The sequence below is a fragment of the Mus caroli genome, unplaced genomic scaffold (genome assembly GCF_978045245.1).
Source record: "Mus caroli unplaced genomic scaffold, Mus_caroli_1 scaffold_8, whole genome shotgun sequence".
NCBI classification, from domain to species: Eukaryota; Metazoa; Chordata; class Mammalia; order Rodentia; family Muridae; genus Mus; species Mus caroli.
Window position 1 is genome coordinate 85,135,953 of NW_028227263.1, and position 24,203 is coordinate 85,160,155.

Genomic DNA, 24,203 nt, shown 5'->3' on the forward strand with positions numbered 1-24,203 from the left:
TATCTGCATTTACTCTAAATTATTTGAATTAATTATTAAAATATTTCAATTATTATTCAATGAATTCATTATAAATGCTCAGAAATAGAACTGGGAGAACAACATCATGAATTTGGAAAGGACCATACAAAGAACATATTGTCACACTAGGTTCCAAAGTTTGCCTTGATGATGTTGAAAAGGAAGAAAATTTTAAGAAAAGTAATTATGGTCTAAGAATGTAATTCAGGTATAGAAAACATACCTGAATACATGAAGCTCTGGGTTCTCTCTGAAGCACTAGAAAAATCAGACCAAGGATAATTTATTTTTTCTATAGAAGCCTTACCTGTTTCTTCAGACTTTTGAATCTAGTTAAGATGGTTAAGACTTGTAAATCCATGTAAATTTGTAACAGTCTTGTCAGGAGCTGTCAACGATAGGCTAAAGACATATAGGTGGTCTTTTTGGAGATGGCCATTGTGCTGCATGGTCTGTGATTGCTGAGCACTAAGAGGCAATGTCCAAAGGATTTCACCTCAGCATTGCTTCTTACACCTGATAATCCTTTCTTGTCCCATGCTATTGGGCAGATTTTCTGCAGGTCAACAAAGATGTACTCTCTTATAGTAATGCTATGTAGACAAGCTAATGATTTTGTAATTTTTAATAATTATTCTATAGAATTCCTAAAGTTATACAGATAATTTCACGGTCTCTATGTATGTAGGCTGCAATTAGGGCTCTGTAAATCTTCATGTGTAACAGGCTAAGTGTACTAAGATAGAAAGAAGATTTAACATCAGAGAAAACATTCCTTCTGGGGTGGCTGTGAAACCATTTTCTGATAACTGGGGTCAAAACTTGGGAATGGACAATTTACTGTAGGTGCCAGAACAGAAGATAAAATATTGACTGGATTTATCTAAAAGTTCAGTACTAATGAAACACTAGGCGATTGATTTGCCTTTTAACAAAACCATGTTAACTTAATGGCATTTTATTATTTTAAAAGTTTAATGGACTTGTGAATCTAATGACAGATAATGAATTTTTAATTAGATAACTGCCCTTAATGGGAAAACATGTAAACATCTCTGTTGTTACTTTGTATTCAAATTATGATTTGAATTTTTGTTTCAAACTTTTGAAATTTTTATAAAAAGATATTTAATGTACCATCGACTCATGTGTCCTGAGAAAATTACAAGAAGTTGGAACAATGGCAATAGAAAAACAGAGCAGAGCAGAGCAGAGCAGAGCAGAGCAGAGCAGAGCAGAGCAGAGCAGAGCAGGGCAGGGCAGGGCAGGCCAGGGCAGGCCAGGGCAGGTCGGGGCAGGCTAGGTCAGGGCTGGGCAGGCCAGGGCAGGTTGGGTAAGGCAGAGCCAAGCAGAGAGAGATTTTTTTTTAAACCATGAGACTACTTCTTTTTACTTAGGAGCTTTTTCTTAAAGGGATTTTATACTAACAGAAATAAATTTATAAAAACCTTTTCTTTCTTTGAGCAATAAAGGTTGGAGATTATTTTTCATCCAGAATGAGTGAGTGCTTTTAATTCTGGCACTTGCTCCATATACCTTGCTCATGGGAGCTTTTGCTTCAGCCATTCAGCCATTACACACACACACACATGTATTACATATAAGTATAGGTGTGACTATGTAAGTATGCATGAGAATTTGTGGAATGAGACAAATAGTATGGTCTGCCATGTCTGTCTGTGTATAAATGTGTGTATGAATGTGTATATGTCTATGGATATTTGCTTGTGTAAAAGTTTTTGCTTCTGTGAGCATGACTTTCTTTTCCTTGTTCACTAAAAGTTAATATTGCCTATTTTCTTTCTCACCTGGCCAGCTAGAGGCAAGGCTAACAATTAATCATGTAATTTATTTCCTTCTGTTTAACAACTGTGTCTTAATCTATATTAGTAAGCAACTTTTAGTTTGGCACAACCAAGTTTTGCCCCCTCAGAATTGCTGAAACATCCCCTCATTACTGTCTATCGAGAGATAACTGGTGCCTGTGCAGGCTCCTGGAATATTCATAGGCCAGGTGCAAGACAAGCTGCATCCAGTACCAGCTAGAAGCAAAGAATTCATCTTCTTGGATGTAAGGGTGATGATGTGTCCATACTGAGTCTTGATAGCTGCTTTTCCAGTTTACCAACAACATCCCATTTTTTTTCTCTACATGTTGCCTGTTTTGTTTTCCAATTTGCAGTTTCCAATTACTGTGACATAAACAATCTTTGCATTCCACATTCTCTAGAATCTAGGTACATGTGTTAAGTCATTTATTCCTTGCTTATCTTGCTTGCTTGCAGATTATACATTTGAGAAAAATGAAGAGAATTTTACCACAGAGGATTTTTGAATGGTGTATCTTATGAAGGCAAGAGAAGACTATGTATTTCTAAGGTGAGTGGTTATTGAAGGGTGACATACAGAAAGGACAACAACCTAAATAGTTTTGCCTCCATTAGATAAAGTAGTTATCCCATACACACTATTGAAATTTAGAATTTACATTAGAGGAAGACAAAGAAGATGTGGAAGATGTTATAATATATCTTCTCTTGTCACGTAGATTAAGGGTCATCAGTAATGGCTCCACTAGGTTTTGTATTTTCCAGTTAGGGTGTTTTTGATCCACAGGCTTTATATAAAGGAACACAACAGTAAACTGAACTAAGTAAAATATGGCTTGTAATAGGATAAAATAAGCATTTTGCAGAGTAGCACCCATAAACAACAGAGGTGTGCATTAGATTTTGGTGCAACCATTCATTCCTGAATATTCAGGAAAGACAAGAGAGGTAAAATACTAGGGCTCATAAGTCAGATTTCTCTATTCTGTGCACCTATGGATATTCTCCTACTAGGTATTTGCTTTCTATGATAAATATGTATGACTATGGTCTAGTTTCACTGAACTCGAGTTCCTCATTTTATGACTACACTTTATATGTCATCCCCTCATCATGGTATATACAGATAGGACTTCTCAGAAGTGAGAATTTTTCTTGTCCTGGCTGTAAAGAGAATTCTTGCAAATGCTTATGTTATGTCATGGATCTTGACTAACATGGAGACTTTGTCCACCTTTTCTCTAATTAGATGCCCACAAACCAATCCCATTCATCAATGGCTTTAGTTAATTTCTTGTTGTAGATCCTCTGTCTTTTTATGGCTAATTCTATATAGTCATGAATTGTTGCTATGCCGAATCCTTGCATGCATGGTTGTGTAGTAAAATATAATAGAGGTGATTGATATTAATAGGCAGTTGGCAGTTGGTATTTGAAAATTGTCAAAGTGATCAAATGGCAGTAGCATGAATGCAGGTCTATCATTTGAATACTTGTTGGCTGAGATTGAAAGGACCTGTCATCTTCCTGTAACCAGTTTTTGTTGGTAGGCCCCACCCTCAATACCATTTTAAAGCTATCAAGCCCACAGAGTCAGTTGGTGTCTCTGGGAAAGACATCAAACCTACATATCTAAGGACTAGACTGGAATGTAATGAATACCAAATACAAATCTGGGAGGCATTACCAACCCTATCTCTTGGTTGTGGCTGATGGTGGGATCATAATAGTAATTGTTTCTCTGGGATATCTTTGAGTTACCGTGTGACATAGGGTTATCTTCTACATCATATAATCATACCTTGGAAACATTAGCTGTGCCAATTTGTAAAAGACATTCAGGTGGACTGTTTCTATCTCCAGAATAAAGAGCAGACATAAAGAAGACATGATCTAAGTATTCATCCCTTTACGACTACCCATTACTGCAACATTACACTTGCTCTCCAAAAGGAACAAATGTATATGAGGCAGGTTATCAGTGCAAGCAGGATCCTTTTATGCAGCTATGGAAAATATATCATCTATGCTGAGTAGAACTTCTAGGTAGAGAATTTGAGTGGGAGTGCCATTCACAATCCACATAATGACATGCATTCTGTGCTTTGTAGGTAAAACCAAAGCTTCAGTGATTCCCCAATTTTGGTTTAGTTTTAAATTGATTTGTCAAGAGGACCATAGTAGGACCTGTAGACACAGTTTACATCCGTTCCTATGTTAAGGGATTTTGGTAGTATATGGGGTAGTTAAGGTTTACAACAAAACATTATAGACTTAAGAAGAACAGTGATGCTCTTGACATGATGATGTGAGACACATAGCTAAAACAAAATTGCATGGTGTAGTGAGACACATAGGTGAAGCAAAATTGCATGGTGTAGTGGAGTTTTCAGAAGACAATTTTACATAGAATTTGTCTCTAACCGGACCTAAGAGCTTAGTAGAAAGAATAAGAAATGTTTAAGTGCAATGAGACATGCCATTAGGGTGATCCCACATGGGCCATTAGAAAATGAGATACTTGGATCATCATTAGAGAAGCTATCCATATATAGCAGCAGCTAAAGTGCAATATAGATAAGTGCTACTGAGAACATTAGGTATGAGGAAAGCAATCTATGCTGGTGTGCAGTTGACTGGGGCTGATAGTTCTGTGCTCACCAGAATCTTAAAAAAAAGACTTGAAATCAACAGGGATATTGAGGATGTTATGGGGGGCCGGTCATAGCTTTGGAGAATCATTCATTTGGTAAGGTGTGTTCTTAATAATGTTGAATATCTATAGATAGACAGAAGTGACTTAAACCACCATGTAAAATGTTCTTGTAAACAGGCGAGCTAGTTGGAAGAGACAGAAGAAAACAAACAAACAAACAAACAAACAAACAAACAAGCAAACAAACGACAGAAACTTATTTGGGTTATGGAGGTCAAACATGTCTGGATTTGCATTGAGCTTGAGGTTGGATGGAACAATTGAATGAAGGCAGAAATCTATGCTAACGAACTTTGTGGTTTCTTGAAAACCCAGAAAGAAGTTCATAGAAACCACCAATAATAAATCAATAAAGATAATGGCAATCAAATCTACCTCTGGTATGTGCAATACATTTTACAGATCAAACAGTTAACTACCCTATTCTGCAGAATGATCCTTGTCTTGCTTTCCAGTAGTCAATTTTGAGCCTCCAGTAACAGTCAGACATGATTGATATAGTGGCAACATTGACAACTACAGCACAGTGTGAACCCTTTGCCCCTCTGATAACATGACTGAATACCAGAAAAAGGAAGGGAAAAGAAAGATTTCATCCCCGCTTTGTCTATGTATGGCAAACCAAATCTGCCTGGTTGGGAAATGAAGGAGGCTCTGTTGAAGAGTAAAGGAGAATGGAAGTGGAATGATTCCAGGAAAATGACTACTGATACTGAATACTTAACCAAATTTAGTGTCTCTTATGTATTCTGTTATATACAACATTGAAACATGGAGAAACACTTGACATTAATGTTTGTAATCTACATATGCTCTAGTATACCTTGATAATATTTGAGTGTTTTACAAATTTCTGGACTAATTTAGGAGACATGCATGAGAATCTGAAGAATCAAAATGAAAAAATTAGTTTACAAGTGGTACATAGGACAAGAAATTTTATAATCCATGGGGGCTTTATGGGTGAATAAATATTTACCAAGATGATTGTGAAATTTTAAAATAGCTTTTACATGTAAGTGTTCAAAATTACACTAAGAATGAAAGGAGATTATAGTTGAAGCTCCAAAAAATGTTAACTTGGAATCATAGTAAGGGAAACATGTTCTTTCCCATGCTAGCTTTTGATCACATAAGCCGTAGAAGATTATACAATTACAAATAGTGTTGTTACCTCTGCTGGTTGCATTCTAGGAGTGAAGGACCACTTCCAATTGTTGAAGGGATAATTGCTTTGGATGACTAGGAGCAATATAGCTAGCATTGCCCCTAAGTGTCCAGTCTCTGGGAAGTTAGGTCCTATAGCATCAACCAGGGCAATTAACAATGTTGTTGAGAATTAAGCCTCCAAACTCTACTTCATTTTGAATCCTAAGCATTTACCATTAGAAGTGTTAATCAAGATGTATTAGCTGTTGCAATGTTGGCTTTATAGGATGGTAGATATCAATATTTATATTAGACTTAAGATTCATTCTGTATTGGAAATGACAAATCTAGTATGGAAAAAATTGGAAATACCTGTGATGAGGCAACTCCTAGGCTATAGTGAAAAACTTTCTTCTATTGACTGGTTTATAAAAATGCCAGCTAAGTATTTATTCCTGTAATCTGTGTTTATAGTCTATGACACTAAAATATTCCATGTGTATTTATATCATATTTATTTCTCATTTTTCATGGTCAGAAAAATCCCCAAAAGTTTCTAGCATTAATGTTCCAGGGACATTTTGACTATATCAAAAGTTCTTTAGGATTCTATACCCTGCTGGAGCTCAAGGAGAGTTATCAAACAGCTATATAATGCCCTTCAAAGCTCAGCAATTCTTGAGGATCAAAGAGGTGCAAAGAATAAAAGAACTGGAGAGATAACTGGAAGTGTTGTATATTTCCATCCTCTAAGCCCAACACTTGCAATCTTGGGCATTTATTTGTGTTCCCTGAGGAAAGATTATCTTGAGTTGTTGGCTACTTGCACCCCCTCATTTAATGAAAGGAAGGGTCAGGAGATCATATATTTCAACAACTTGTATGCATCTCATTTCTAATTTCAGACATTGGGAAAAGGCTGAAGTATGTAGGCCAAAGAAGTTCAGTTGCAGTGGCCTTATTATTGGAGTTATGGGAGAACCATTATGTTTGCTGGGTAAAAACTTTCTTGTCCATTGAGTCGGATAACAGACATACACACAACAGTATGTTTTGTATTATAGAAGATCACCCAATAAACTTATTGCTGCCCCAGAGATAACTTTGGTGTAATACAATGTAGACTTGTTTTGAGTGCATTAAGTGGAAGGGCAGACCTTCCTTACATCTCTCCTATGGAGAAAATTATTATTTAATTGTTTGCTTTATTTTCTGAGATTTAACATAATTTAATTATTTTCCCATTGGGGTGGTTCATATGAAGTGCCATTATTGGAAATGTGGCCTTGTTAGAGGAAGTTTGTTATTAGGGTTAGGCTTTGAGGTTTCAAATACTCAAGGAAGGCTCAGTATAATTCCTTCTTTGTACTGCCATATGGAGAATGCTATAAAACACTAAGTTCCTTCTCCATAACCATATTTGTCTGCTTGCTTCAATGCTTCCTAATATGATAATAGTTATAATTAAATTTACAATTCAGAGTCAATGAAATGATTTCCGTGGTGCCTAGGCAAAGCAATGGAATTCTATCTAAGACATCTATCCTTCTCTTCCCTTCCTTGCTCCATCCATCACATATAATTGTATTTGCTTTTTCATATTAATGGCCTAGTTTTTCATTTTTCATTAATTATTGTAACATGCATTTTTGTATGTATGTATATGTGTACATATTTGTGTGTGTGTATATATACACATATATACATATATATTTCTTTTTAATTTTTTAAATTTTAAATAGTTTTTTCTCATGCAATACATAACAACCAGAGTTTCCACTCCTACTCCTTTCAGTACCCCCTGATCTCCCCTCTATCCCAGAGCCACTCTGCCTCTGTATATTTTCAGAAAAGAGAAGCTTTCTAAGAGACAACAACCAAGCACCATAAAATACAATAGGACAAGGGGAAAATCCTTGCACTGAGTCTGAACAAGAAGGATAAGTTTCCTAAGAGCAGAAAAAATCCTAGCCAAATGGATGGACTTGGAGGGCATCATCTTGATTGAGGTAACACAATCACAAAGGAACTCACAAAATATGTATTCACTGATAAGTGGATATTAGCCCAAAACTTAGGATACCCAAGATATAAGATACAATTTGCTAAACGCATGAAACTCAAGAAGAATGAAGACCAAAATGTGGACAATATGCCCCTTCTTAGAAATGGGAACAAAACACCCATAGAAGGAGTTACAGAGACAAAGTTTCAAGCTGTGATGAAAGGATGGACCATCTAGAGACTGCCGTATACAGGGATCCATCCCATAATCAGCTTCCAAACGCTGACACCATTGCATACACTAGCAAGACTTTGCTGAAAGGACCCAAATATAGCTGTCTCTTGTGAGACTGTGCCGGGGCCTAGCAAACACAGGAGTGGATGCTCACAGTCAGCTATTGGATGTATCACAGGGCTCCCAATGGAGAGGCTAGAGAAAGTACCCAAGGAGCTAAAGGGATCTGCAACCCTATAGTTGGAACAACATGATGAACTAACCAGTACCCCGGAGCTCTTGTCTCTAGCTGCATATGTATGGAAAGATGGCCTAGTCGGCCATCACTGGAAAGAGAGGCCCATTGGACTTGCAAACTTTATATGCCCCAATATAGGGGAATGCCAGGGCCAAAAGAATGGGAATGGGTGGGTAGGGAAGTGGGGGGCGGTATGGGGGACTTTTGGGATAGCATTGGAAATGTAATTGAGGAAAATATGTAATAAAAAATATTAAAAATTAAAAATAAAATAAAATAAAATAAAATAAAAAAAGAAGCAGTATTTTTTGAGTCAGAGAGCACATTCCCCCCCCCCCCCACCGATACAACTGGTAATTGTTAAACTGGGTAATAACTCTTATGCTTAATCCCATATTCCAAAGTCAGTTCCTGGCACAATCTTCAAGCATAAGATGTGAATAACTGAGTGTAACTCCTCAAGTTTAGGCTACCTGACAATCAAAGGGGAACTACCAATACTATCCTAGCCAATTTTTTTTCATAATTTGGTGGTGAACCTCTTCTCTTTTTCTTCATCCTAGTTTAGTCTAGAGTATTTCTCATGTAATAAAAATAAATTTTACTAAGTTTGCTTTGATTTCAAGGTGTGCAGGTCCTGAAACTCAAGAGGTGGAAGCTTGAGTGAGGTAAGAAAGAAGGTTCTGTTTCTTGTAGGAAACTTTCCTTGGTGACTTTTATGCTTGAAATTTAAGTATTTGTTGAGAAGTCACTGGGATATTAAAATCTAGTTCTTTAATGTCTTAGGGATATGAGAAAAATCAGCATGATCACACTGCCTCAGTGGATTATGATAATGGTGCTGATAACATAGTCATGGACCTGTGTCATTTATTTTCTGTGGACTCTATAGAGGAAGTGACGTATGCCCTTTGAGAGATGTACTTGTTACAGCAGAGCAGGGTGTGTTTACCTGGATTTTCTGGCAGATAACAGTAATCCCTGTTATCCACAACAGGTTCTATCCTCTATTTCATGTATAAAGAGATTTGTTTCTCTTTCCAAAGACACTCTATTCTATACATTTCCATGAAGATTTTTGAGAAGGGAAGATAATGCTAAGAAAAATAACTATGGGGCAAAATGTGAAGCTCAGGGGTAGAAAACTTGAGAGGAAGCCCTATGTTCTTTCTGAAACTAAACTTCTGTCAGTCCAAGGGGAAATAGATGTTCTCCTTTTTAGGATATTTAAGAGTTCCCCTGGTATAGTCACTTTAACTCTAAGATGGCTAAATCATAGAAGCTCATGTTGATTTTAACCAGCCCAGAAAACTCTGATAGACAATCTCTTGGCAGTAACAAACAGGAAATAAAGGGTTCTGTATGCTTGCAGGGGATGGGGGTGCCTTTTAGGACCTTACTGTGTCTTAATGCTTATTCTTTCTTCCTAACATCTCCAAACAATGAACATTTTAAAAATAGAAACATAATGTAATATTCCTTTCCTCTATGCTGCTTGCTTTGAATTCTAGCAAGTCAGAACCCAAGGCTTTGCACTTTTGTTTTTATTTTTCAGTTTCTGTGAGGTAAACAAGTTGAATATTTTAGCATAAATAGAATTCAGGTAAAGGAAGTAAATCACTGAGTCATCACTTATTTGTTTACAGATTATGAATATGAGAATTAGGGCACACAGTGACACATACTTCCTGATTCTTAGGTTTGTTTTCTTTTCTTTCTTTCTTTCTTTCTTTCTTTCTTTCTTTCTTTCTTTCTTTCTGTCTTTCTTTCTTTTACTCATTCATGGTTTATCTTACTTACACAAGCAAGGGACAGTTAAGAGTTATTTAACATCACTGAACTTAGATAATGAAAGCATTTTCTGAAGATGTTCTATACATAACAGATAAGCACATCACTTGTAGAAATAGCCACTCAGTCCTAGAGTATGAGAAGAATCATAAGGGGCTAAATATTGGAGCTGTGAAGTAATATTTTACTTGTCTGAGCCCCTGGGCAGATTATTTTCCTACTTATTTTTATTCTTATCGCTAAGTGTCATGTGTAGCATCTAGTTTTCATCCTCACTTTAGTTAGTTAGTCCTTGTATAGTGACTTCTTATAGAAATATTCATTGCCTGGGTTTCACATTATGTTTTGATTAGATGTTCTTTTGTGAAATTTTTATCAGATAAATTTTGTCTGTTTAAAGGAATATTTTTAGCCTAGATGAGAAAGTTTCATTTGTAATCTATGTTGATCTATATGATGACTTGTATTTGTCATAGGTACTTTAGATAGATAACTAAATGATCACTTTAGGTGTTTTCAGATGTCCTTATGTCTTAGTTTGAGTTTTACTGCTAAGATCAGACACCATGTCCAAGGCAAGTCTTATAAAGGACAGAATTTAATTGGAGCTGGGTTACAGATTCAGAGGTTCAGTCCATTATCATCAAGGTACGAGCATGGCAGCATCTAGACAGGTATGGTGTAAGCAGAGCTGAGAGTTCTACATCTTCATCTGAAGGGTTCTAATGGAAGACTTATTTTCAGGAAGCTAGAATGAATCTTCTAACCCACATCCACAGTGACACATCTACTACATTTCTAATTGTGCCACTCCCTGTGACAATCATATATAAATCATCATACCTTACTATAACTTTGTCTTCTTCATTCTGTTTACCTCTTTTCACCTTTTTTATTATTTTATACTATATATAATTTTATATCTCTGGCCAGGCAAGATGGGACAGTTCAAGTGAAGGGGTAAGAGTGTGAGCAGGAAGGGGAAGTTGCCTCTACTGCCTCTCTGCTGCAGCTACAGACACTGATGCAATCACTGCTGGATACTGGACTGGATGAGCTGAGCCCAGCTGAGCTAGTGGAAGGCTGGCTAGCCAACAAGGGAGTGAAAGTGGCAAACATTTCAGGAGAGCGGTTCTTTTCCATGGTGGTATTATAATTTTTATGACAGACACTCTTAGATGAAGATGGAGTAATTCTCACACACCTTTATTCTTTCTGGATAGGATCTTATATACAGTTTTGGGGTGGGTTCGGATCTGACAGTACTTGATTCCTATTAGCTTGGTTTGAGATGTTAGGGATGCCTCATCAGCATGTGGAAGGGCTTGGGGTGTTGCCCTTATGTGACTGATGGCCACAAATCTCTCTAAAGGGGCACTGTAGCTATGTGACAAGTGCCTGGTATAGAAAGCAGGCAAAGCTCCTACAATGTCTCCAAGATTCTAGCCTTAGCATAACCTTACCAGGCTTCCTTTCATGGTCCACTGCCTCACACAACATGCTCTTGTATTCTCTCTCCCCTATATCCTCACAATTGTCTTTTTAATTCAAGAAAATTACTCATATTTCACACATCGATCTTTGACATGTATCCTTCTAATCATATTCTCTAGGATTTTTTTCCAAGAGCTCATTATTCTTTTAAAAATCCTGGTTCCTGTGGATAGTTCAGGTTATGTACTTCTGTCTAAAATTTTGCGCTTGGATATAAAAACAGAGATATCATGTTGCATTTTTATTTTGTATGTGGAATGCCTCACATTCAAACATTGGACATCATCACAGTGGATCAATACAATACCAAAGTGTGTACTTTAAATCAAAGTAGGGAGTACCACTACTGTTTTATGCTAAATATTAAATGCTGGTTAAAAGTCTCTTTTGTTTCTTTAAGAGATTGTATATCAGAAAACATTACATTATGCCTCTATCCAACACAGAAGCTATCAAATATTCTAAATAGAAATCCCAACTCTAGTGCTCTCAAGAACAGAAATGACTTTACTTAAAAGACAGGGAAAAAAAAAACAGAAGAAAAGAAAAGAATAAACCGAACAATTCCTTGATTTAAGGTCCAACCAGTCATTGGAATGTTTCACCCTAATGATTTAGAGGTAATTTTCATTTATTTCAATTCTTGTAACCCAATACTTTTGTATTGGTAAAACTCTCAAATTAATGTGTATCAACGCATGTATGATATATTATGCCCTAGAGCACCATAGGACAGATTCTCCAAGGGAACTCAGTCTCTCCTCATTTTTTTTTTCTTTTTAGAAGTAACAAAATAAAAAGTTTCTGTTGAAATGCTTAACAATGCTAATTGTGAAACTGGAGGTTATATTAGAGGAGAAATGCAGAGCTGATGTCTGACACTGGGTGGACACAGTGGAAGATCCCTAGTTTCTGTTTCTGAACCCCCTCCCCTTAAATGACACAAGAAGTCCACCACATCAGGGCATCTATTCTCTTGGATGGATAACTCCTATACTCTGCCCACTCTAATCACAATTTACCCAGAGCAAATATTATTCCAACTCTTGACGGTTCTTTTAGCTAATATCTGAGAAGAAATGAAGGACCGATAGTTATGTAGCATTTCAGAATGTGTCCTTTTGTATTGGAAACATTTTCAAGGAGAAAGTGAAGAAATGCATGGGGCTCATGTTAAACAGAATCAATAAGGGAAACAGAAATATATACAGGGACCAAGAAAATGATCTCTAAGGTTCATTTTTCTGTCTTACCTAAATATTCAACTGTCCAAACAGGGAATAAACTCAGTGACCTAGAAATAACAATAACTATTATATAAGTATATAGCACCCTCTTTTTTAAAATATATTTTATTACGTATTTTCTCAATTACATTTCCAATGCTATCGCAAAAGTCCCCCCTCTCCCCCATTTCCCTACTCACCCATTCCCATTTTTTTTTTTTTTTTTTTGGCCCTGGCGTTCCCCTGTACTGGGGCATATAAAGTTTGTGTGTCCAATGGGCCTCTCTTTTCAGTGATAGCCGACTAGGCCATCTTTTGATACATATGCAGCTAGAGTCAAGAGCTCCGGGGTACTGGTTAGTTCATAATGTTGTACCACCTATATGGTTGCAGGTCCGTTTAGCTCCTTGGGTACTTTCTCCAGCTCCTCCATTGGGAGCCCTGTGATCCATCCACTAGCTGACTGTGAGCATCCAATTCTGTGTTTGCAAGGCCCCGGCATAGTCTCACAAGAGACAGCTATATCAGGGTCCTTTCAACAAAATCTTGCTAGTGTATGCAATGGTGTCAGCATTTGGAAGCTGATTATGGGATGGATCCCTGGGTATGGCAGTCTCTAGATGGTCCATCCTTTTGTCACAGCTCCAATCTTTGTTTCCGTAACTCCTTCCATGGATGTTTTGTTCCCAAATCTAAGAAGGGGTACAGTGACCCCACTTTGTTCTTTATTCTTCTTGAATTTCATGTGCTTAGCAGATTGTATTATATATCTTGGGTATCCTAAGTTTTGGGCTAATATCCACTTATCAGTGAGTACATATTGTGTGAGTTCCTTTGTGATTGTGTTACCTCACTCAGGATGATGCCCTCCAGGTCCATCCATTTGCCTAGGAATTTCATAAATTCATTCTTTTAATAGCTGAGTAGTACTCCATTGTGTAAATGTACCTCATTTTCTGTATCCATTCCTCTGTTGAGGGGCATCTGGGTGCTTTCCAGCTTCTGGCTATTATAAATAAGGCTGCTATGAACATAGTGGAGCATGTGTCTTTCTTATTGGTTGGAACATCTTCTGGATATATGCCCAGGAGAGGTATTGCTGGATTGTCATGTAGTTTTATGTCCAATTTTCTAAGGAACCGCCAGACTGATTTCCAGATTGGTTATACAAGCTTGCAATCCCACCAACAATGGAGGAGTGTTCCTCTTTCTCCACATCATCGCCAGCATCTGCTGTCACCTGAATTTTTGATCTTAGCCATTCTGACTGGTGTGAGGTGGAATTTCATACATAATTACAAATTCTTCAAAATTATTTTGATTAGTTCAATACCAATTATATCTATCTATCTATCTATCTATCTATCTATCTATCTGTATATATCTCACTATGTATATACATAAACAAATACACATACAAATGACCATTTAGGTCTCAGATTTTTAACATATGAAGACAACATGTAAGAATATTTTACATAGATGGAGATATATCGGTGAATATAAAGTAGCAAGAGAATTATACCATCTAACAAGTATGTGATATCTCATAAAATGTATATTATTCCATTGATCTGTTCTTATTTTAATGGATTCTCATGAGTATGTTACCATATTCTTTGTCTTATTTTTATTAATAATACTCCTATGATTATTATGCTGTATAACCTGAAAGTATTCTTACATGAGTTATGTCTTAGTCAGGGTTTCTATTCCTGTACAAACATCATGACCAAGAAGCAAGTTGGAGAGGAAAGGGTTTATTTGGCTTACACTTCCATACTGCTGTTCATCACCAAGGAAGTCAGGATTGTAACTGAAGCAGGTCAGGAAGCAGGAGCTGATGCAGAGCCATGGAGGGATGTTCTTTACTGGATTTCTTGCTCTGGCTTGCTCAGCCTGCTCTCTTATAGTACCAAGATTACCAGCCCAGAGATGGTCCGACCCACAAGGGGCCTTTCCCCCTTGATCACTAATTGAGAAAATGCCTTACAGTTGTATCTCATGGAGGCATTTCCTCAACTGAAGCTCCTTTCTCAGTGATAACTCCAGTTGTGTCAAGTTGACACAAAACTATACAGTACAAGTTACTTTACAAGGAAGCATACTGAGGTGGAATGTCAAAAGTGGCCCACATAGAAACGAGACCAAGGAGTTAGAATCTGTCTGGGACAAATCATGGTTTTTGAGGGACAAATCATGCTCTCTATAAAAATAATAGAGATGGAATATACTTGTGTTAGTATGATACCATGGGCACAGAAGACTGAATACTATCTAATCCCCATGTAGTCTTTTTACTGAGTATATTGAGTTATTGATTTGCTGCTATCTAGTAAAACATCTGTGAGATTTCACTGATATTAGCTGGATTCTAAAATGCAAAGATATAAAACATTGGAGTCATGCAAGGTGATAGCACATCTTATGGCAAGATCTCACACTTCTGTAGCCTACATAGGCCAATTTACATGGTTTTGGAGATAAAAAAAATCTGAGAACAAAAATGGCCAATAGAAAATATTATTTTGCTACATTTTATGAGGAAATCCAAATTTTGTACACTCATAATTCTTCGCTGAATTTAGACTTTTTGAATTACAGCTTCCTGACATGACATATCTATACACTTGTACCCTCTAATTTTGTCTGTATCATTGCCACAATGGCAACACAAAACCCAGTCTCATAAGATTACTTGTGGTATATTCTTTGTGTCGGTGGATAATATGATGCCTTATTGCTGTTTGAAATCACATTTTCATTTTTGTATTGGCAAACCTGTGATTTAAATACTCTGGTATATATTTTATTCTCAGCAAGCTTTAATTATCAAGGGGAGCATGGAGAGAGAAGGAATGTAGGTCTAAGTTGCTGGTTATGTGGGAAGAAAACAATCATCTCAACAAAGAATCAGCATCTTAAACATTTTATCACTCAGAGATAGCAGAGGCATTTTGGCAGCTAATTTGATATGGTGAGGGGATAACGGTTTGGCAGAAGGACATGACCTTCCATAATGTAGGTTTATATAGTTTAACCCTTTATATACATTATTCCTTTATTTATATTATTTAAACTATATTCCTTACATCTCTGTTGATCTAGATTTTACATTCATAATACTAATACAATTTACCTCATAATGAACCTAAAATAGAGAATATATATATGTACATGAGATGATTGCAAAATTTTTGTTGATATTGCTTGTCCCTAACTTTGGGCATAGCCTTGTATGAAAAAATGAAGGTTTCAGGAGGACACCTTGTATCTAAGAATTGATGGTGTATATATTTTTTTCTCATGGAAGGAAGTGACAAGAAATAACTCATACATCATTTTTAGTCATTTCTGAGGTGTCTTATCATGAAGTACAGTTTAATACACTTATTAACTAAGGGGATGTCTTTGTAGGAGGCAGAAACATGTAAAGGATGAGTGTACTGTTCTTAATAACTGTTAAACTAATATCTAAAACATATTAACACTGCATAAAATGGCAAGAAATCATCATACCATTTGCATAATTATTGTTTATAATTGTCTTAGAAAATCAATCATCAGAGAGTGAACTTACCAATCTTATTCATTTAATAAAATGTTATCTGTGGCAGAAATCAAGAACATTAACATATCTGCTTGCATTAGTATGAGTCATGAATATCTTTTGAGGAGACTTAATCCAGAAAATGAACCATTTTTCTTTTTCTTTTTTTTTAAATATTTTTATTACATATTTTCCTCAATTACATTTCCAGTGCTATCCCAAAAGTCCCCCATAGCGCCCTCCACTTCCCTACCCACCCATTCCCATTCTTTTGGCCCTGGCATTCCCCTATATTGGGGCATATAAAGTTTGCAAGTCCAATGGGCCTCTCTTTCCATTGATGGCCGACTAGGCCATCTTTCGATACATATGCAGCTAGAGACAAGAGCTCCGGGGTTCTGGTTAGTACATCATGTTGTTCCAACAATAGGGTTGCAGATCCCTTTAGCTCCTTGGGTACTTTCTCTAGCTTCTCCATTGGGAGCCCTGTGATACATCCAAAAGCTGACTGTGGACATCCACTCCTGTGTTTGCTAGGCCCCGGCATCCTCTCACAAGAGACAGCTATATTTGGGTCCTTTCAGCAAAATCTTGCTAGTGTATGCAATGGTGTCAGCGTTTAGAAGCTGATTATGGGATGGATCACTGGATACGGCAGTCTCTAAATGGTCCATCCTTTCATCACAGCTACGAACTTTGTCTCTGTAACTCCTTCCCTGGGTGTTTTGTTCCCAATTCTAAGAAGGTGCACAGTGTCCACACTTTGGTCTTCATTCTTCTTGAGTTTCATGCGTTTAGCAAATTGTATCTTATATCTTGGGTATCCTAAGTTTTGGGCTAATTTCCACTTATCAGTGAATACATATTGTGTGAGTTCTTTTGTGATTGTGTTACTTCACTCAAGATGATGCCCTCCAGGTCCATCCATTTGGCTAGGAATTTCATAAATTCATTCTTTTTAATAGCTGAGTAGTACTCCATTGTGTAAATGTACCATAATTTCTGTATCCATTCCTCTGTTGAGGGACATCTGGGTTCTTTCCAGCTTCTGGCTATTATAAATAGGGTTGCTATGAACATAGTGGAGCATGTGTCCTTTTTACCGGTTGGGACATCTTCTGGATATATGCCCAGGAGAGGTATTGCTGGATCCTCCGGTAGTACTATGTCCAATTTTCTGAGGAACCGCCAGACTGATTTCCAGAGTGGTTGTACAAGCTTGCAATCCCACCAACAATGGAGAAGTGTTCCTCTTTCTCCACATCCTAGCCAGCATCTGCTGTCACTTGAATTTTTGATCTTAGCCATTCTGACTGGTGTGAGGTAGAATCTCAGGGTTGTTTTGATTTGCATTTCCCTGATGATTAAGGATGTTGAACATTTTTTCAGGTGCTTCTCTGCCATTCAGTATTCCTCAGGTGAGAATTCTTTGTTCAGTTCTGAGCCCCATTTTTTAATGGGGTTATTTGACTTTCTGGAGTCCACCTTCTTGAGTTCTTTATATATATTGGATATTAGTCCCTTATCTGATTTAGGATAGGTGAAGATCCTTTCCCAATCTGTTGGTGGTTTTTTTGTCTTATTGATGGTGTCTTTAGCCTTGCAGAAGCTTTGTAGTTTCATGAGGTCCCACTTGTCAATTCTCGATCTTACAGCACAAGCCATTACTATTCTATTCAGTAATTTTTCCCCTGTGCCCATATCTTCAAGGCTTTTCCCCACTTTCTCCTCTATAAGTTTCTGTGTCTCTGGTTTTATGTGAAGTTCCTTGATCCACTTAGACTTGATCTTAGTACAAGGAGATAGGAATGGATCGATTCGCATTATTCTATATGTTAACAACCAGTTGTGCCAGCACCATTTGTTGAAAATGCTGTCTTTCTTCCACTGGATGTTTTTAGCTCCCTTGTCGAAGATCAAGTGACCGTAGGTGTGTGGGTTCATTTCTGGGTCTTCAATTTTGTTCCATTGGTCTATTTGTCTGTCACTATACCAGTACCATGCAGTTTTTATCACAATTGCTCTGTAGTAGAGCTTTAGGTCCGGCATGGTGATTCCATCAGAGGTACTTTTATCCTTGAGAAGAGTTTTTGCTATCCTAGGTTTTTTGTTATTCCAGATGAATATGCAGATTGCACTTTCTAATTCGTTGAAGAATTGAGTTGGAATTTTGATGGGGATTGCATTGAATCTGTAGATTGCTTTTGGTAAGATAGCCATTTTTACAATGTTGATCCTGCCAATCCATGAGCATGGGAGATCTTTCCATCTTCTAAGATCTTCTATAATTTCTTTCTTCAGAGACTTGAAGTTTTAATTATACAGATCTTTCACTTCCTTAGTTAGAGTAACGCCAAGATATTTTATATTATTTGTGACTATTGAGAAGGGTGTTGTTTCTTAATTTCTTTCTCAGCCTGTTTATTCTTTGTGTAGAGAAAGGCCATTGATTTGTTTGAGTTAATTTTATATCCAGCTACTTCACCGAAGCTGTTTATCAGGCTTAGGAGTTCTCTGGTGGAATTTTTAGGGTCACTTATATATACTATCATATCATCTGCAAAGAGTGATATTTTGACTTCATCTTTTCCAATTTGTATCCCTTTGATCTCCTTTTGTTGTCGAATTGCTCTGGCTAGGACTTCAAGTACAATGTTGAATAGGTATGGAGAAAGTGGACAGCCTTGTCTAGTCCCTGATTTTAGGGGGATTGCTTCAAGCTTCTCACCATTTACTTTGATGTTGGCTACTGGTTTGCTGTAGATTGCTTTTATCATGTTTAGGTATGGGCCTTGAATTCCTGATCTTTCCAAGACTTTTATCATGAATGGGTGTTGGATCTTGTCAAATGCTTTTTCCGCATCTAATGAGATGACCATGTGGTTTTTGTCTTTGAGTTTGTTTATATACTGGATTACGATGATGGATTTCCGTATATTGAACCATCCCTGCATCCCTGGGATGAAACCTACGTGGTCAGGATGGATGATTGTTTTGATGTGTTCTTGGATTCAGTGAGCGAGAACTTTATTAAGGATTTTTGCATCGATATTCATAAGGGAAATTGGTCTGAAGTTTTCTATCTTTGTTGGGTCTTTTTGTGGTTTAGGTATCAGAGTAATTGTGGCTTCATAGAATGAGTTGGGTAGAGTACCTTCTGTTTCTATTTTGTGGAATAGTTTGTGAAGAACTGGGATTAGATCTTCTTTGAAGGTCTGATAGAACTCTGCACTAAACCCATCTGGTCCTGGGCTTTTTTTAGTTGGGAGACTATTAATGACTGCTTCTATTTCTTTGGGGGATATAGGGCTGTTTAGATCATTAACCTGATCTTGATTCAACTTTGGTACCTGGTATCTGTCTAGGAACTTCTCCATTTCATCCAGGTTCTCCAGTTTTGTTGAGTATAGCCTTTGGTAGAAGGATCTGATGGTGTTTTGGATGTCTTCAGGATGTGTTGTTATGTCTCCTTTTTCATTTCTGATTTTGTTAATTAGGATGCTTTCCCTGTGCCCTCTAGTGAGTCTGGCTAAGGGTTTATCTATGTTGTTGATTTTCTCAAAGAACCAGCTCCTTGATTGGTTGATTCTTTGAATAGTTTTTCTTGTTTCCACTTGGTTGATTTCGCCCCTGAGTTTGATTATTTCCTGCAGTCTACTCCTCTTGGGCGAATTTGCTTCCTTTTGTTCTAGTGCTTTTAGGTATGTTGTCAAGCTGCTAATGTGTGCTCTCTCTAGTTTCCTTTTGGAGGCACTCAGAGCTATGAGTTTTCCTCTTAGAAATGCTTTCATTGCGTCCCATAAGTTTGGGTATGTTGTGGCTTCATTTTCATTGAACTCTAAAAAGTCCTTAATTTCTTTCTTTATTCCTTCCTTGACCAAGGTATCATTGAGAAGAGTGTTGTTCAGTTTCCCAGTGAAGGTTGGCTTTCTATTATTTATTTTGTTATTGAAGATCAGCCTTAGTCCATGGTGATCTGATAGGATGCATGGGACAATTTTAATATTTTTGTATCTGTTGAGGCATGTTTTGTGACCAATTATGTGGTCAATTTTGGAGAAGGTACCATGAGGTGCTGAGAAGAAGGTATATCCTTTTGTATTAGGATAGAATTTTCTGTAGATATCTGCCAGATCCATTTGATTCATAATTTCTCTTAGTTTCTCTGTGTCCCTGTTTAGTTTCTGTTTCCATGATCTGTTCATTGGTGAAAGTGGTGTGTTGAAGTCTCCCACTATTATTGTATGAGGTGCAATGTGTGCTTTGAGATTTACTAAAGTTTCTTTAATGAATGTGGCTGCCTTTGTATTTGGAACATAGATATTCAGGATTGATAGTTCCTCTTGGAGGATTTTACCTTTGATGACCATGAAGTGTCCCTCCCTGTCTTTTTTGATGACTTTGGGTTGGAAGTCAATCTTATCAGATATTAGAATGGTTACTCCAGCTTGTTTCTTCATACCATTTGCTTGAAAAATTGTTTTCCAGCCTTTCATTCTGAGGTAGTGTCTATCTTTTTCTCTGAGATGAGTTTCCTGTAAGCAGCCAAATGTTGGGTCTTGTTTGTGTAGCCAGTTTGTTAGTCTATGTCTTTTTATCAGGGAGTTGAGTCCATTGATATTAAGAGATATTAAGGAAAAGTAATTGTTGTTTCCTGTTATTTTTGTTGTTAAAGTTGGCATTCTGTTCTTGTGGCTGTCTTCTTTTAGGTTTGTTGAGGGATTACCTTCTTGTTGTTTCTAGGGCGTGGTTCCTGTCCTTGTATTGGTTTTTTTCTGTTATTATCCTTTGAAGGGCTGGATTCGTGGAGAGATAATGTGTGAATTTGGTTTTGTCGTGGAATACTTTGGTTTCTCCATCTATGTTAATTGAGAGTTTGGCTGGGTATAGTAGCCTGGGATGGAATTTGTGTTCTTTTAGTGTCTGTATAACATCCGTTCAGGATCTTCTGGCTCTCATAGTCTCTGGTGAATAATCTGGTGTAATTCTGATAGGCTTGCCTTTATATGTTACTTGGCCTTTTTCTCTTACTGCTTTTATATTCTATCTTTATTTAGAGCATTTGTTGTTCTGATTATTATGTGTCGGGAGGTATTTCTTTTCTGGTCCAGTCTATTTGGAGTTTTGTAGGCTTCTTGTATGTTCATGGGCATCTCTTTCTTTAGATTTGGGAAGTTTTCTTCTATAATTTTGTTGAAGATGTTTGCTGGTCCTTTGAGTTGAAAATCTTCATTCTCATCCACTCCTATTATCCGTAGGTTTGGTCTTCTCATTGTGTCCTGTATTTCTTGGATGTTTTGAGTTAGGATCTTTTTGCATTTTACATTTTCCTTGATTGTTGTGCCGATGTTCTCTATGGAATCTTCTGCACCTGAGATTCTCTCTTCCATCCTTTGTATTCTGTTGCTGATGCTGGTATCTATGGTTCCAGATTTCTTTCCTAGGGTTTCTATCTCCAGTGTTGCCCCATTTTGGGTTTTCTTTATTGTGTCTACTTCCCTTTTTAGGTCTAGTATGGTTTTGTTCATTTCCATCATCTGTTTGGATGTGTTTTCCTGTTTTTCATTAAGGACTTCTACCTGTTTGATTATGTTATCCTGTTTTTCTTTAAGGATTTGTAACTCTTTAGCAGTGTTCTCCTGCAATTCTTTAAGGGATTTTTGTGCTTCCTCTTTACTGTCTTCTACCTGTTTACCAGTGTTCCTTTGTATTTCTTTAAGTGTGTTATTAAAGTCCTTCTTGAAGTCCTCTACCATCATCAGGAGATATGCTTTTAGATCTGTGTCTAGCTTTTCCGGTGTGTTGGGGTGCCCTGGACTGGGCGAAGTGGGAGTGCTGGATTCTGATGATGGTGAGTGGTCTTGGTTTCTGTTAGTAAGATTATTACGTTTACCTTTCGCCATCTGGTAATCTCTGGGGTTAGTTGTTGTCGTTGTCACTGTTTAAAGATTGGAGCAGAAGCTGTGTTCCACTCACCAGCAGTCTCAAAATCCTGTGGCTGGGGTCGTGGGTAGCTGGCGGTACCCCGGTGCTGGTCCAGCCGGAAGAGGCCTGTGGTCCTACTCAGGCCGGTTTTCTGCTTCCCTAACTAATGCAGTCTCAGGTCCCGCGCGCAATTGGATTGGAGCAGAAGCTGTGTTCCACTCACCAGAAGTCTTAAGATCCTGTGGCGGGTGTTGTGGGTAGCTGGCGAGTGTCAGCCGACCCTGCGCCCTAGCTTCCCAGGTGCTTTTCTGTCTGGAAGAGGCTTGTGGCCCTATGTAGGCCGGATTTCTCTCTCCCCAACCAGAGCAGTCTCAGGTCCCGCGTGATTGGACTGGAGCAGAAGCTGTGTTCCACTCACCAGCAGTCTCAAAATCCTGTGGTGGGGGTCGTGGGTAGCTGGCAGGTGTCAGCCGACCCTGCGCTCTAGCTCCCCTGGTGCTGATCCGGCCGGATGAGGCCTGTGGCCCTACTCAGGCCCGTTTCTGCTTCCCTAACTAATGCAGTCTCAGGTTCCGCGCATAATTGGATTGGAGCAGAAGCTGTGTTCCACTCACCAGAAGTCTTAAGATCCTGTGGCGGGTGTTGTGGGTAGCTGGCGAGTGTCAGCCGACCCTACGCCCTAGCTTCCCAGGTGCTTTTCTGACTGGAAGAGGCTTGTGTCACCATTTTTCATCTTAGATGTCTTTTTGTTGCTCAAAAAGATCATGTAGTTAGTTGCACAGGTTTTGACTGGGGGCATTACCTGCATGGGTTTCAGGCTGCTGCATACAATTCTGCTCTGCTCTCAGCCACCATACCAGCACTTGGGACATGACCATCATGCTTGCAGCATGCATGCAATGCTGTGGCCCCATAATCTTTTGCCCTGAGCAGGGCAATCAGCAGCAGTTGCGGCTCAATGCCAAGGGCCTGGCCTGTCATCTAAACAGCAGTCTGCATAGCAGGAAGTAAGGGAGAAAGCCAGATCTAGTGTTGGCCCAAGCTTTCTAGTGCCTTGAGGATTTGCCCTACTCATCAAGAGCATGTTCCTTTGTCTGTCAACATACTTCCATATCTGTCTCCTCCACTGAGTTTCTAGTATATCTTCTCCCTGCTTCAAGACCAGCTATATTTAATCATCTTTTTTGTACCACTCCAGTGTATCACTTTTTAAAAGCCTCTTCCCATAAGTCCTGCCCTTTTTTGCTTATTCCACAGATACAGATACTGTCTGCTTCCCAAGCTCATCCTTTTTTGTCATGTCTCCCTCTAAAACATCTGTGGGTCTTTCAGGCTCCTCAGAGTGACATTGTGGCCCTATGAGTACTCAAGGTCACTACCATCTTCAAAGCGTTCACATTTTAATTAATATATTATATTTTCATTATAAATAATCATAAAAATTCCTCTATAAATATTGATATAGTTGAACACACATATAATTTGGTAAGCAAAAGTTGTGGGTTGAAGAAATTGGTCAACACTTAAGAGAACTCATATTCCTACACTTTCCCTATAATTTCATGTTATTTACCTGCACTATTTGATAACTTTTTCATAGTTTAATTCAGGACCTATAATTTGTTTCCTTCATTTTCCCAAAAGACCTTGTAGAGGAATATTATTATTTTCATAAAAATGAAAAAAAAAGTAAACTTCTATTAAGCATTGAGTTAGTCCTCAAAATCTCCATAAGAGCCCCTCTGGAGACATTGTCATATGACCTTGGAGGTAGGCATCATTTATTGGACTCACTTGCGATTTCTGAACAGAGAAATGAGTGGTGCTTGAGTTAAAATATTCAGATCCATTATTATTATTATTAACATTATTAAATATTTCCATCCTTTAAAACCTGAGTCAGAGGAGGTCATGAGTTAGGATGATACTGACACCCCATGGGAATAGTTTGAAGGAGCCATGGGAGAGGTAGAAATGATGCAAATATAGTATACATGTATAAAAATTTAATAAGATAGTTTGATC

At 37.8% G+C, this 24,203-nt stretch overlaps 1 long non-coding RNA gene across 3 annotated transcripts in view; it reads left to right on the plus strand.

Annotated features, from left to right (window-relative positions):
* LOC110298667 (uncharacterized) overlaps nt 1–24,203 on the plus strand; it is a 54,298-nt gene that overhangs the window by 9,660 nt on the left and 20,435 nt on the right. For all 3 annotated transcript variants that reach the window (XR_003837191.2, XR_015047917.1, XR_015047915.1), the window contains exon 3: nt 2,307–2,400. This is a non-coding gene — a long non-coding RNA (uncharacterized LOC110298667). The remainder of the gene's footprint in view (nt 1–2,306; nt 2,401–24,203) is intronic.